Source organism: Macaca nemestrina, chromosome 11, assembly GCF_043159975.1.
Source record: "Macaca nemestrina isolate mMacNem1 chromosome 11, mMacNem.hap1, whole genome shotgun sequence".
Lineage (NCBI taxonomy): Eukaryota > Metazoa > Chordata > Mammalia > Primates > Cercopithecidae > Macaca > Macaca nemestrina.
In genome coordinates, this window is record NC_092135.1 from 15686717 (window position 1) to 15700468 (window position 13752).

Genomic DNA, 13752 nt, shown 5'->3' on the forward strand with positions numbered 1-13752 from the left:
AACAAAAAAGGAGAAATCCAAGAATAGAGAAACAAAAATGACATATGATCTGTAGAAAACAAATACTATTAAATAAGTGGCCAGTATCAGTTCTACCTTATTAATAATTGCATTTAATGAAAATAAACACATGAATCAAAATGTAGAGGTTGACAGGATAATTTTTTAAAATAATGTAATTATATGCTGTATACAAAGGATATATTCTAAATTCAAGACACTAGTAAGTTTAAAATGAACAGATGAGAGAGGTATACCATGAAAGTGGTAAAGAAAAGAAGGATAGAATGGTTTCACTAACATCAAACAAAATACACTACAAGGCAAAAACTCTTACTAGAGACAAAGATATAAATTATGTAATAATAAAAGGGCCATTCTATCAAGAAAATAAAACAATTGTAAATATCTATGCACATAATAACAGAGCTCACAAATATATGAAACAAAAATTTATTTTTATAAAAAAAGAATTGAAAGGGAAAATAAACAATTTAATAATAAATAGTTGGAGACTTAAAAAGCTTGATTTCAGCAATGGATAGAACCAGTAGGCAGAACATCAATAATAAAATAGAAGACAAACAACATTATAAAGCAAAAAGATCTTACAGACAGAAAATGCTAGCAGACAATACATACAAACTTATGAGGTCCACATGAAATATTTTCTAGGTGAGATCATATGTTAGGCCATAAAGCAAGTTTCAATGAATAGAAAAGTATTGAAATTATAAAAGTATGTTATTTGACCAAAATGAAATTATATTAAAAATCAATAATGGAAGGCAATTTGGGAAATTCACAAATATATAGATACTAAACAACAGTTACCTAAATAACCAATGAATCAAGAAATAAATAACAAGCGAAATAATAAAATGACTTGAGAAGAATGAAAATGAAAACACAAAATACCAAAATTTATGATATATAGCTAAAGAAGAGCTTACAGGGAAATGACTAGCTATAAAAATCTATATTAGGAACAAAAGAGAGAGAGAGAGAAAGTAAAGAGGAAAAAAATAAAGAAGAAAAGAAATGAAAGAATGAAAAAAAAAAAAAGACCAGGGCACAGTGTGGTAGCTCATATCTGTAATCCCGGGCCATATATCGTGGCTCATGTGTGTAATCCTCCCTTTGGGAGGCCTAGGTGGGAGGATTGCTTGGGGTGAGTCATTTACAACCAGTCTGGGCAACATAGTGAGATACTACCTAACAAAAAATTAAACATGTAGTCAGATGTGGTGGCTCATGCCTGTAGTCCCAGCTTCTCAGGAAGCTGAGGTGGGAGGATTGCTTAAGACTGGGAGATTGGGACTACAGTGAGCCATGATCACACCACTGCACTCCAGCCTGGGCAACAGAGTGAGACTTTGTCAAAAGAAAAGAAAGAAAAAGAGAAGAGAAGAAAAGAAAGGCAGGCAGGAAGGAAGGAAGGAAAGAGGGGAGGGAGGAAGGGAGGGAGGAAGTCTTGTGTGGTGACTCACATATGTAATCCCAACAGTTTGGGAGGCCAAGACAGGAGGATCACTTGAGCCCAGAAGGTCAAGATCAGCCTAGGAAACAGTGAGACCACAGTTTGACAAAAAAATTTTAAAAAAAATTTAGCTGGGCATGGTGGCACATATCTATAGTCCCAGATACTCAGGAGGCTTAGATGGGAGGATCACTTGAGCCTGGGAGGTTGAGGCTGCAGTAGATATGATTGTGCCACTACACTCCAGACTGGGTGACAGAGTGAGACCCTGAAAAAAAAAATAATAAAAAAAGAATAAGAAGGAGAAGAGAAGAAGAAGAAAGAAGAAAAAACGGGAAGAAGAAAATAAATATCTCAAATTAGTAGCTTAAATTTCTACCTAAAGAAGTTAGGAAAAAAACAAGAAAACTAAACACAAGAAGCAGAAGGAAGGAAATAGTAAAGCTTAAGTGGAAATAAGTTACATCTGGGCTAAAAAAAAAAAAAGGAGAAAATGAATAAGGCTAAGAGTTTGTTCCTGGAAAAGAAAAAAAAAAAAAAATTGGCAAGCCTCTAGATAGATGGATGACAAAAAATAAAAAGATTCAAATTACTAAAATCAGGCATGAAAGAAGAGGCATCAGTACCAACCTTACAGAAGTGAACATATAACAGAATATTATAAAATTGTTTATCAACAAATTCAGTTATTTAGATCAAAACAAGATGGTCTTAGAAAGACATACATTTCAGAAGAAATATATATTTGGAATAGGCTTATAACATGTAAAAGGATAGATGAAATAAATTTAAAACTTCCTGCGAAAAAGAAGCCTAGGCCATAATGGTATCATTGGTGAGTTCCATGAAACATTAAAAAAAAAAAAAATCCTTCACAAACTTTTCCAAAAAATAACAGGAGGAAACATTTTGCTACTTATTCTACTAGGCGAATATTATCTTGATATCAAAATCAGACAAAGACATAATTAGAAAAAAGGAAAAAGCTACAGACTGATAACCCCTTATGAGTATAAACAGCCTGGACTATTAAACAAATTCAGCAATGTGGCAGGATAAGCGATCAATTCACAAAAATCATTACATTTCTATACACTAGCTGCAAACAATGTAAAGATGAAATGGAGGAAGCAATTCCATTTGTAATGGCCACAAAAGCAACAACATACCTAGGAACAAATTTAACAATAAAAGTATAAGATTTTTAGATGGAAAAATACAACACATCCTTTTAAGCAATTTTTAAAAATCTAAATAAATCAAAAGACATTGTACATCTATAGATCAGAACCTTGTTAGGATAGCAATATTTTCCAAATTGATCTACATAAGCAATATAATCACTATCAAAAGTCTTAGCTTCCTTTGACTTTGTTTGCACATTTTACAAGTTAATCTTAAAATTTATATGGAAATGAAAGGGACACAGAAATCCAATTTTGAAAAAGAAGACGAAAGTACAAGCGCTCACACATCTTGGTTACAAGTCTCACTACATAGCTACAGTAGTCAGGACTGAACTACTGACCTACGGAAAAACATATAGAATAGAGAATCCTGAGACAAAACCATATATTTATGGTCAACTGACATTTGAGAAGGGTGCCAAAATTATTCAACAGAAAAAAAAATATTTTCAAAAATGTTACATGGACAACCATATGTCCATATGTAAAAGAATAAACGTGGACCTCCTTCCTCACATCATATTAAGAAATCCGCTCAAAATGTATAATGGAACTAAACATAGGAATTAAAATGTATTATGTTCTCAAACACACAAAAAGAAGTTAGTCTAAATTAACAATGTGTAGAAAACTAAAGAAAAAATAGATTTGACTTTATCAACATTTAAATCTGGCGCATCAAAAGACACCAACCAGAAAGTGAAAGACAACATACCTGGAAGAAAATATTTCAAACTTATTTATCTGCCAAGAAACTTGATTTTTAATATATGGAAAAAATCTTACAATTGAGCAATTGAAAAGAAAAGAGCTCAATAAAAAGTGGGCAAAGAATTTGAACAGAGATTTCTCCATCAAAGATATAGAAATGATCAAGAAGCACATGAAAAGATCCTCAATATCATCAATAAATTAAGGGAATACAAATAAATGCCATGGCGAGATATTACTTCACACCCACTAAAATGGTTAAAATCAAATAGGTAAGAACATGGTTTGCAGAGATGTGAAGAAATCAGGCCCCTCTTATACGATTTCTGGGAAGGCAAATCCATGCAACCACCTTAGAAGTTCTTCAAACTGCTAATACAGAATTACCATCTGATCCACAACTCTGATCCTTCTTTTTAAGGAGCGGAGACTTTATTTATTTATTTATTTATTTATTTATTTATTTATTTATTTATTTATTTATTTTTTGAGATGGATTCTTGCTCTGTCGCCCAGGCTGGAGTGCAGTGGCACAATCTCAGCTCACTGCAACCTCCACCTAGAAGTGGAGACTATTTTTAATTTAAAGGTTTATTTTTTACATTTGAATCAAGAAATGTGACACCCTAAATACTGTTTGATAGATTTCCCCATTTAAGTTACTAAATGCTGCTTAACAGATATTTTAATCCAACCATACGCTCAAACCTGGTTCTCACACAGAATTCCCCATCTCAGTGGTTAACTCCCCTTTCAATTAAGTCATACAACCAAAATCTCAAGAATTATCCCTGATACATCATTCTAACCCCCATCCCCAACCACAATATTCTTATTCTGTTACTTTCTTTTTATTTTACTTATTATTATCATTCAAATCTTTCACTTCTCTGCTGCCACTGCCTAAGTCCATTTGCTTATAATCTCAAGCCTAGGCCATCCAATAGTGTCTTTATTTATCCTCTCTTGAGCCACAACTTTCAATTTTAACTTACTCTCTCATTTCAACAGGAATACATTTGTTTCCAAAAGCAAATCTGATCATTTTTCAAAATTCAGCACCATGACCCACATGATGTGGCCACTACTTATTTCTCCAACCTGTTTCTCCCTTCCTCGTGCTGCTCCCACTACCATGGCATTCTTTGTTTCTAATACTCCATGCTTCATGCCTGTCCCACTATGCTCAAACCATATTCTTGCTTAGTCAACTTATCTGCAGTCATCTTCATTTTTATTTATTTATTTATTTATTTATTTATTTATTTATTTATTTATTTAGAGGTGAAGTCTCGCTCTGTCGCCAGGCTGGAGTGCAATGGTGTGATCTCAGCTCACTACAACCTCCACATTCCGGGTTCAAGCAATTCTCCTGCTTCAGCCTCCTGAGTAGCTGGGACTACAGGCATGTGCCACGATGCGCAGCTAATTTTGTATTTTTAGTAGAGATGGGGTTTCACCATGTTGGCCAGGATGGCCTCGATCTCTTGACCTTATGATTCGCCCGCCTCAGCCTCCCAAAGTGCTGGGATTACAGGCGTGAACCATTGAGCCCGGCTCATCTTCATTTCTTTAGGGAAGCTTTCTGTGACTTCTTTAAAACAGAAATGGCTAATGCATTATAAATTTTGACATGGATAATAAGCAATACAAGTAAAAGCAATATTTAACTTTCATTCTTATATTCCTAAACTTCACAGGTATTCTATATCACAAATTGTAAATATTTATATATCTAATTATTTGATTAGTGCATATATCCCTTAATACATAATGAGATCCTTATGGCAGGAGCTCTCCTATTTTCTTTCTATTGTATCTTCAGCTGTAGTTGTGGTTGGGACAGAAACAGCATATAAAATATAATGGAGTAATTCAATCAAATAATCATAGGCAATATAATGTATTTTAAGCCCCAAGAGATAATAGATTGCATGTCTATGTTCTATGTATTATAAATTTGTTAATTTTATTTCAAGATTTTTTTTCAACCAGGCTTCTAAAAATTCCTCTGTTACACTGTTATACACAGAAAACATGCATAAACGTACATATAAGAACTAACCATGAAATAGATTCTATTGTCAAAAATTGTGGCAAAATATTCAAAATAGAATTACCCATTTAATGACATTTAAAACCTCAGAGATGATGCTGATTCCTCTATTTCCAACAGGTTGAAAGTAATTAACCAACAAAGCCCCACCCATTTTATCTCCAAGCAAATCCTCCACCCACCTACCTTTTACCTTCTCCATTAGCATCCTTGTACATAGTTCAAGCCCTGCATCTTCTCTTATTTGTATCACTGCAATAGCCTTCAGAATGGTCTCTCCGTTTCTACTTTAGTATCCCTAGAAAATGCTCTCCATATAATTGACAGAGTGTACTTTTAAAATATCACTCAGATATTGCCACCTTCTTTCTTCAAAGTGTACCTATTGCTCACAAAATAAAACCTTGACCTACAAAACTCAATATAAATCTTTCCCCTAGTTATCTTATTGAGTTCATCTTGCACCATTCTCCACCCATGTCCACCACTTATATATTTTCTGTTCTTGGAATAGATCTATATAGTTTGAATCCTATGTTCTTTGTAATTACTGACCTTGGAAACTACACAACTCTTCAACTTGACCTTGAAATGTTACCTCCATAGTGAGTCTTTCCTAAGCACCTAATCATTCTCTAGACCTCACCCTATATTATTTTTCAACAAGGATTTAAATTTACTAGCTAACATTTTCTTGTATTTTCAATGAATTACTTATTTATTGTCAGTCTGACAAACTTGCCTTGCCATTGTATCCCCAGAATCTGGAATATTATCTGACACACAACAGGGGTCCAAACAACAGTTGGCAAATAAATTAATAAAGTAATAAGTCATAATGAGTCATTTCAACAATGAAGCAGAAATATTATAAAGATGGAGATGTAGAAAAATCTCTACAAGTTTCTAAGAGACTGAAGAAATTCAAACATAAACTAGATTATTTCAGCCAGATATATCAGGGGAAAGAAGAGAAGTAGACTAGTAGTTCGTAACAATAGGTGATGCTTGCTTGGTGGTAGTTGTGTGTGTGTGTGTGTGTAATGCAGCCAAGGTTGTTATCCTTTGTTCACGAGGCAGTATTTCAACAAGAATTGAAAACATATGGATGGAAACAGTGACGACACAGTTTATAGTCATCACAATATTTAAAACATGTTAAAAACAAATATGACTTCAGACAAGTTAAGGCAAACAAAGCCATGTAAACCACACCTACAGTTTTCCTCTTTTCCACTCACTATATGATGTTTCCTTCCTGATTATCTGGTAGTAAAATGGATAGACTGTTAGACTGATTGATTGATAGATATAGATAGATGAATATTTGCATATATACATAGATCTATATGTAGGTATCTATCATCTATCTGTATTATGTGAACATATGAATAAATACATATAAACATACATATATTTAATTTAAGCATCTTTCCTAAAAGGTTTAAGTAAAAATTCCACAAATCAACATAGACTATTTTTATATATAAAAAACTAAAAGATTGTTATTTATTCTTAAATGTATTTAAAAGGTATTTTGAATGGAATTCTCAGCTAGTAATATTAAAAACAACACTGGATTAGGAGTCAAGAAATGTTTGCCCTAGTCTCAAGACTACACGAGATATATTGAGCAAGTCTCTTTATTTCTCTGGGTCTCAGTTGTTTTTTATTTTACTTCTTTTTAATTTAAACTGAAGTAGGAGACAGGGAAAATGCTTTCTAGTTCTATAATGAGCTGTCATTGTCATTCGATGTTTACCAAAAATTGAACTTCCTTGAATGCTCATGCATGTTTCATAAGCAAACCAAAATACTAATTTAATATATTTCCAACATACTATTAAAATATCTGTATTATATAATGTAGAGTGTGGATGGGCTGCAGTTTTGGCAATGCGTAGTTCTACATCATCAAAGCTGTGTAAACTGAAGTATTCTGAAAGATCGAAAGAGGGGAAAAATTATTTTTTTATCATCAACTCCAAAAGCTTGAAAAGTTTCTTGAAAATGTATTTTCTTTGCTTAAGTTCCATCATAAATTAATAAAACACTGAGTGTTTTATTATTTTATAAAATTTCTTTTTATTAATAATTTTAATTTATAAATTATAATTATATATATTTATGGGGTAAAATGTGATGTTTTGCTATATATGGATGAATACACAATGTGAAATGATTAAATCAATCTAATTAACACATTCATCACCTCACATACCCATCTTTTCATAGTAAGACATTTGAAATTTATTCTCAGTAATTTTGAAATACACAATACATTATTATTAACTCTGGTCACCCTGCTGTGTTTCTCAAAAGCTTATTATTCCTTCTGTCTGACACTTTGTATCCTTTGACTAATATTTTTTAAAATTTCTAATTGGCTTTCCATGAGTGGGAGACAGCAATATATAAAATTATTCAGAAAGAATATGAAGGGCAGAAATATCCATCAAATATTTAAGCGAGAGCCTTGACTTCCTCAAAATGGACTGACTGGTCCTGGATACAAGTCAGAGAGCTGACCTCTCAGAAAGCCAAATTCCAAAACGATTGCAAACAGTTGTTACAAATCTAGCTGTCTGTTGGTTTCCAACATCCTGTCTGACACCTCCAGCTCCAAAGAGACTAAATAAGAATCTTCTAAAAAATCAACACTGGAATTGTAATCTTTTTATCGCATATATCTAAGAGGGTCTATCAGACAAAATTGAACCAAGTTCTAGTTCATATAATTAAACAAGTGTCATCTAATTTATTTTTGTCATAATTTTATTCCTATCTGAAGAAAACAATTTAGTTATGTATTTTTATATTACTTAGATAGTTTTGTTTATAAGGATGACTCACTAATTTAACAATATACATAATAATTAAATGGCTATGAATGTAGATTTATTAATAACACTATCATTATTGACAATAAAATGGTCATACCATCTGAGATACTTTGTCCTCATGAATAAATTAGTTGAATATAATTTCTAGATCCTTCATAATGGTAATTTAGGGTAAAAAATAATAATGCAGTAGTCAATTTTAGCCCTTTAATCCTATGGAGAACTGTATGAATAACTGTTTGAAATTGCAGGGTAATCCTGTCATACTTGCAAACACTTAGAGGCAACAATACTATTTCTTCTTACACTTTTAATTAAAATAGTGCATGAGTAGACTTCCAGAGTAAGGATCAGAAATTTTCTTTCTAATTTTCCTGTTTTAATGACCACCACTTTTAAAGCTATGCTGGAATTCACTTTCACATATATCTAACTTACAGAAAATTTTGAAAAGCCTAAATATCTATGATAGATTCAATGTTTTCTTCCCTAAATATAGAAGCTGTCCAATCTTTGCTGAAACATGTATTATTCCATTCATTTCCCTGAATGTACATCAATGTTACATCCTATTTTGATGACTGAATTGGAAATTACCTAAATAATGTAAATAAACATAATAATCATCGTTAAATAAATACTGTGGATATAATAAGTATCTAAATATTTTCATAGAGGATGATAAAAATAAGATAAATATGAAGGTATCTAGCAACAGGAAATGGTAACTGCTATAGCGAGGGGAAGGACATGTCCAAGCAAAAGATGATGAGATTCAATTATTCATAAGCACAATGCACCAGTGAAAGCAATTACGCTGAATGGAGTCCCCAGTAGCCATCAGTTTTTATCCTCTATCTTAAAAAGGAACAATTGTTTCCTAGTAAAAAAAAACTTGGCAATGGCCAAATAAGTGACACTAACTTATCTGAACAAAAAAGTCTTAATCAGAAGTATCATCCAAAAAGTGTAAGAAAACTGGGTCACACTTTTATTTTATACTCAGCAATACACACAGGAGAGGAAGTCAAGGTCAAATGATCCTACTCATGCATGCTGGTCTTCTTTGCAGGGTTCTTCTTAAAAAGAAGAAAAGTACATGAAACTAATGACGCTGAAAGCCACAGCTTAATATCTCCCTTAAAATTACCAATTTAAAAGTCATTACTTTGATCCCACCTCAAAAAACTGCCATCTAATTATCACATGGTTTTTCTTGTATCTCTGTCTAGAACAGGGTTTCTCAAACTCTACACTCCTGACATTTCTGGTTGTGTTAAGTGTAGGATGCACATTTCTGACCTCTACTCAGTAGATTCCCACAGCAAACCCCTCACATCCATTCAGGACAATCAAAAATGTCTCCTGGGAGTAAAATCACCCCCAGTGGAGAAACACTGGTCTAGAAAAAAAAAGAAACAATACTGTCAAAACACAACATTGATATGTACAGTTCCCGTGGCTTCACTGATTAACCAGTATTAGTTACACTACTGATGTCTATCACTACTGGGATTCCAACAGATACTGAGTAGACCAAATCTTACTAATAATTATCAAATTTTCCATTACTATTGGCCATTATGTGAGGCCACATGGCCAATCAAATTTTCTGATAATATTTCCTCATCTCAAATTTTATGAGATAAAATTTTTGATGCCTTTGTTAAGTAATTATTTATCTGTGCTACTGTGTTTATTTTTTTGTTGTTACTGTTTTAATAAGGCACCTATTTCCTTAAACACAAATCGAATAATAAGTTCCTTGATTTCACAGTGGTACACAGTTGGATCTATCACCTCCATATACCCAGCAGCGCAACAAATAAAACAACCAAGAAACAAAACCAAAAACACTAGGATGACATCCAAACCAGCTGATGCTGTCTGTTTGCATTATAAATCAATGAATCTTCCTTGGTTCTTCCCAAACCTACTATTTTGTAATGGCCTAGATATACGTAAACGGTTAGACCAATGAATATGTAACTAACATTTTTCTTTTCTTTTTTCTTTTTTTTTTCCGAGACGGAGTCTAGCTCTGTCGCCCAGGCTGGAGTGCAGTGGCCTGATCTCAGCTCACTGCAAGCTCCGCCTCCCGGATTTACGCCATTCTCCTGCCTCAGCCTCCCGAGTAGTTGGGACTACAGGCGCCCGCCACCGCGCCCGCTAGTTTTTTGTATTTTTTAGTAGAGACGGGGTTTCACCGTGTTAGCCAGTATGGTCTTGATCTCCTGACCTCGTGATCCTCCCGTCTCGGCCTCCCAAAGTGCTGGGATTACAGGCTTGAGCCACCGCGCCCGGCCTGTAACTAACATTTTTCTTGGAATCATTCTGCTTCCATATATGAATTTCCTTCCTGTGTTATGGCTATTTTTAGTAGAATGTATTTAAATAGACTTACAGAGTTTCAAAGATTTCAGATGAGACTCTTATCTCTCAATTATTGCTTTTCATATTAATGCATAAGATATATATTTTAGGGGGCCATGCTCTGTGACCCACGCTTATAAACCCAGTGCTTTGTGAGGCCATCAGAGGAGGATCACTTGAGGATAGTAGTTCAAGATGAACCTGGGCAACATAGTGAGACCCTATCTCTAAAAAAAAAAAAAAAAAAATTTTTTAAATTAGCCGACCCTGGTGGCACACACCTGTGGTCCTAGCTACTCAGGAGGCTGAGGCAGGAGGTTCACCTGAGCCCAGGAGTTTAAAGGCTGCAGTAAGTTATGATTGCACCACTGCATTCCAGCCTGGGCAAGAGAGCAAGAGTTTGTATCTCAAAAAAAACAAAAAAGATACATATTTTTAAAATCTTAACTATACTTAAGTACATGGGACTTCGACTTATGTTTACAACCCCCTTATAATTTCAAAAAGTGATTTGATAAAACAATTTACGGCTGCTGGTATGTTCAGCCATGACCATGGTGATATTCAAATTATTGACAGTGGAAACAGTACAGCTAATAGTTAGGAAACATTTTCCTCATTTTGTCATGGTGGATGAGCTTTTGTTTGAACTAGTTCTGGCTTTAAGAGATAACATTTCCAAACAATAATTATAAAGAGCAGTTTTGAGGCTAAATCACTTACTTCTCATCCTCTAATTCAAAAGTTATATGCCCCTTAATTTCCTCCTTTAATTATAAATCCACCTACCTTCAAACCAAAAGAATGCCTTAACACAATTATTTCATTTTTTAAAAAGTATTTTTTATTTTGGCAACCATGCCCAATATTTATTTTAATCATAGAGTCTGCTACCCAAAAGTACACAGTAATCATATTTAAAATGTGTTTAAGCTGAAAAGTGATAATATGATGTTAAATTTACTTAATTTTAAAAATATATATTGTAGCATAATATGTCTTACTATAGAACAGGCCATTCTCTTAGGACATTTTTATCAATAGTATATTTATTTTCTCAAACGACTTGTCATGCTTTCATTTCAAAGCTTTTTATACTGATCTGATCCAATTAATTATTATTATTATTAAAATATTGATAATTGCTCACAGAAAAACCAGCAATACTTGTTTCAATAAAATATATTTTTCAACAGAGTTTCCTGGAAGAGAAATTAAATCCAGGTTTTAGCCTAATGTTAATCTTAAAAACATACGTGTATTAAATAATGCCATCTTGAAGTTAGGAGAAAATGATTAAACAAGCTCCCTTGAAATCATCTGGAATTATGGCAATTTCTATTTTTGTTCTCAGTTTTGGGTAACTGGTTGCAAACTGATGCCACCTTCCACTCCCTTAACCCCTCCCCCCACATTAAATTTAGATACCTCTAGGACTTATAAATTGCTTAATTATCTGTGCTGTGACATAAACGTCCTTAGGGAGCCTATGAATCTTAGAAGATAAGTAAATTAGAATATTTACTAAATATGACCCTGTGGTAATTAAGAGTCATGGCCAACATAGAGGAGAATAGAAAGAGACCTCAAAAGCATTTAAAAAGATATAACACAAAAGCACAAAGATAAAATAGCGTTAATTAGCACATGGAGTAAAACCACGATGATATGAGATGGTGATGGTGTGTAGTACCAACAAAAGAACTGAGATAATGGAATAAGAATCTAAAAGTTTTGTTTGTTTTGGTTTCTTTTTTGATGTATCATGGAAAATAAAAAAGTAATGAATAAATGGAAAACAAAAATGTAATTAGTGATGGGGGAAAACCTCATTGACTTGCATGAATGAGTATTTAATAAGGCACAGTCATATAATAGAATAATTCATATACTGAGTATATCTAACCTGAATGTTTGGCTACTGAGGGCCTAGAATCTCCATAACATTATGTTACTTTATGAAAAAAAAAAAAAGCAAAAATTAAAATGCATTCCATTTTTGTTCCCCAAACTAATTTTATTAAAAATCCATTCATTCTGACTTTAATCTGTATATTATTATCATACCTTCTCATCATTATCGATTCTGGAATTCTGTCTCTTTTCCTATCTTCTTACTAATGGCTAATTTTCCACTATTGACAGTATTTCTCAATGATTCTCTAGGCTTTTTTCTAGTATCCCTGAGGACCATCCACTGAAGAAATAGTAAATACTGCTCTATACTGTTTATTAAAATTCTCCATAAGGGTTAGTATTATCTCCCAAAGGAAATCCACATTCTTGGACAGTAGGCAATCTGCTGTACATATCCTTGACATCCTATGAGTACCATAAAGAGTTGCACACCAAGTAGCTATTCTTTGATTCCCTGTAAATTCGTTTAAAAACAAAAATGTCATTATTTTTCTTCTGACTGATGACCTCATTATTAATGTACATTAGTTGGCTGGTTAAATTTAGCCCAATGATATATAATCACTTAATGATTGTAATGACCTTTTCTCCTTAATATGTAAAAATACTAAACAGAACATTTTTAGTCCATTTCTTCCATAGGGCCATTCCATAATAAAAATGGAGATTAAATGTTTATTTTAAGTGTACAAGTATGAATACATTTTTAAAAGTAGCCAACAACTTTGCTTATCTTCTTATTTTGTGGAGGTTTTCTGAGAGCCTGTAATATATTTTGTCTGTATTTTATGAATTCATCTAATTGGCAGTCTATTGAAACTTTAATTACAATAAAATAGTAAGTAAATAACTGTGTACTATTTTTCATCGGTGTTGAGTAGCTAGATTTTCAACATTTGCAATAGTAATTCATTATCACTTACCAAACAGGTAATTATAGCTAAGTCTCCTAACCTTAGGGTACTAGATTTTTCAGAAAGACAAAGTGTGTATTAAGACCAATATAGATACACACAGTAATTTAAACCATGTTGGCGAACAACAGAACTAGAAAGAAGTCAGAAAGAATGAAAAGTAAAGAAGAAAGGAAAGTTAATAATAAATAAGGCTAGACTAGCCATTTCTTAACCTCAGCATTTGTATGACTAATGTTATATATAAAATATTGGGAAAATTATTCTTTTT

The 13752-nt window shown here is 32.9% G+C and overlaps 1 protein-coding gene across 9 annotated transcripts in view; it reads right to left on the bottom strand.

The window, feature by feature from the left end:
- LOC105492523 (dipeptidyl peptidase like 10) overlaps positions 1 to 13752 on the bottom strand; it is a 1403881-nt gene that overhangs the window by 342415 nt on the left and 1047714 nt on the right. The gene's annotated exons all lie outside the window — the stretch shown is intronic.